At 55.3% G+C, this 2,936-nt stretch overlaps 1 pseudogene; it reads right to left on the reverse strand.

Annotated features, from left to right (window-relative positions):
- Window positions 1-975: 975 nt before the first annotated feature.
- LOC148773172 (chromodomain Y-like protein pseudogene) lies at window positions 976-2,614 on the reverse strand (annotated as a pseudogene).
- Between the last annotated feature and the right edge of the window lie 322 nt (window positions 2,615-2,936).

Genomic DNA, 2,936 nt, shown 5'->3' on the forward strand with positions numbered 1-2,936 from the left:
TGGAAGAAGCACAAGCTGGAATCAAAATTGCTGGGAGAAATATCAATAACCTCAGATATGCAGATGACACTACCCTTATGGCAGAAAGTGAAGAGGAACTCAAAAGCCTCTTGATGAAAGTGAAAGAGGAAAGTGGAAAGGTTGGCTTGAAGCTCAACATTCAGAAAACAAAGATCATGGCATCTGGTCCCATCACTTCATGGGAAAAGATGGAAAAACAGTGGAAACAGTGTCAGACTTTGTTTTTTGGGGCTCCAAAATCACTGCAGATGCTGATCGCAGCCATGAAATTAAAAGACGCTTGCTCCTTGGAAGGAAAGTTATGACCAACCTTGATAGTATATTAAAAAGCAGAGACATTACTTTGCCAACCAAGGTCCGTCTAGTCAAGACAATGGTTTTTCCCATGGTCATGTATGGATGTGAGAGTTGGACTGTGAAGAAGGCTGATCTCTGAAGAATCGATGCTTTTGAACTGTGGTGTTGGAGAAGACTCTTGAGAGTCCTTTATACTGCAAGGAGATCCAACCAGTCCATTCTAAAGGAGATTGATCCTGGATGTTCATTGGAGGGACTGATGCTAAAGCTGAAGCTGCAATACTTTGGCCACCTCATGCGACGAGTTGACTCACTGGAAAAGACTCTGATGCTGGGAAAGGTTGGCGGCGGGAGGAGAAGGGGATGACGGAGAATGAGATGGCTGGATGGCATCACCGACTCTGTGGACATGAGTTTGAGTGTACTCCGGGAATTGGTGATGGACAGGGAGGGCTGGTGTGCTGTGGTTCATGGGGTCGCGGAGAGTCGGACACGACTGAGCGACTGAACTGAACTGAACTGAACTTAAAAACGGCTTGACAATAAATAGCTTGGCTGTTCTCAATTCCTGCTTCCCAGCGGGAGCTCCGGGAAAGCCTGGCCCAGGCTGTGAGGTCTGGCACGGTGCAGGCCTGGGGAGGTCGTGCGGCCCAGACATCAGAACTCATCGATCTTCCTCTGCAGACACTTGAGCATGGAATCCATGCCATGTGCCAAGCCCCAGATCTTCTTCACCACTTCGCATTCCCGTTTGTTGGCCTGCTCCAGCTCCAGCCTGATGTGGCAGCGCACAAGGGCCTTGGATTCCTCAAGCACGACGGGGTTGCAGGAGGCGAGCTCTTTGATGCGGACCGTGACCTCCTGGGGGAAAGTCACAGGCCTGAACACCTGGGAGACCAGTCCTTTGCCGCAGGCCTCCTGGGACTTTAGCTTCCACCTACTGAGCAGCATTTCATTCGCGGATGCTCCTCCCATAATCTTGGGGAACGTGACCGTGGATCAGCCACCTGGACTCTGTCCGAGGGTGGTATAGGGCGTCTGGAACCACACCTTGTCGTTGGCCCAGGCCATATCACAGAGAGGCAGGATGGATGCTCGTAGCCCAATGGCCGGGCCATTCACAGCTATGATAATTGGTTTCTTGAACTGAATGATGGTGTTCACGAAATTTCTGATGGCCTGGACCATCCTGGTGCTCTCCCTCTTGTGGTCATCCGTCAGGCACCATTTGAAGTAGCTGAAGTCCAGGCTGCAGCAGAAGACGCTTCCCATGGCGCTGAGCAGTACCAGCTTGCTGTCTTCCGCCATGGCCCTTCTCAGCGCGCACTGCAGCTGCTGCATCACCTATGGGTTGAGCGAGTTGTTTGCGGACGACTTGGTGGACAGCACAATGTGGGTGAAGCCGTCCTGCTTCCGCTCCAGGATATCCCGGTACCTGTAGGCGCTCTCCCTCTGCCACATGCTGAAGCGCAGCCGCTTGTCAAAGGGCTGGTCTCGGCTGTCCTCGCTGAACTCCCTCTTTCTGGCCGTCATGCCCCTGGCCGATGTCTGCAGGGTGGTGGTCCTGTTGGCCATCATCGCGTCCCTGAATGGGGAGGTGCCTTTGCCATTCACGGCCAGCCCCTTGACCATGGCCTCCATCACGGGCCGGACTCCTGCGGCAACAGCCAGTGTATCAGGGGTCGGCTCCCAATCCGCACCCACTCAGCCCCTGGGTCCAGTAGGGCCCTGACCGGCTTCTTGGCAGCTGCCTCCACCGCAGGAGAGTCCTCCGTCCCCTGCTCACGGGGTCCGGCTTCTCGGAGCTCTGGTCCTGAAAGCCGTCCACTGCGCTCCTGCTCTTGATGGGGCTCTTGGGCACAAGCATCTTGATGCCCGACAGGGCCAGGTCCATGTTCTTGCGGGGGGCCAGGCCCTGCACGGAGCTCTTCCGGAATTTCTTGCTGGTGGCAAACAGTGGGCTGCTCTTGGCCTCGTGCTCCTTGCCCGCTAATAGTGCTCAGGTGGGGGAGGGGGGCTTGGAGAAACTGTTCTTGTTGCATCTGGACATCTGCTTCCGGGCACTGTTTGGGGAGGTCCCATTGGTTCTGGTGAAGCTGCCCTCCTTCAGTTTCTCCCTGTGGCGCCAGTTGAAATGGTGGATGTACTCTTTGCAGTTCACCAGGTGCTGCTCTGGCTCCCAGGTGTCGTCCTCGCTGTCTTACCGTATACACCGAACCAAGTATTCTGTCTTCCCTTTTTTGGTTTTCCTTTTGTCAAGGATGCTTTCAGCATCTTACTGCTCCTCTGAGGCCATGGCGGGGAGCGGGGAGCGCAGTGTGGTGCAGGGCCGGCGGCGAGGCGCTGGTCAGACGGTGGCCCATACTTTGCTCCAGTCGGGTCCGGGGAAGCTGCTCTTCCTGCTCTGCACGCCGCTGCGCAGGGTGGGTGGGCTGGCGGGCGCTCATTCCCGCCATTGCGGGATGCTGCCCACATCGGTGCAGGCGCAGCTACAGGGCAGCGCCCTCCGAGGCACACTCTTCAAAGAACCTTGAAGACCATTTCATTCTGGACCACCTATCAGTAGACTTCCATCCCACATCTTTTTCTCAGTGTTCATGTAGCTCTCATCAGTGTTC

The sequence above is a fragment of the Moschus berezovskii genome, chromosome Y, assembly GCF_049115385.1.
Source record: "Moschus berezovskii isolate FMDL1 chromosome Y, NW_MosBer_1.0, whole genome shotgun sequence".
Classification (NCBI taxonomy): Eukaryota; Metazoa; Chordata; class Mammalia; order Artiodactyla; family Moschidae; genus Moschus; species Moschus berezovskii.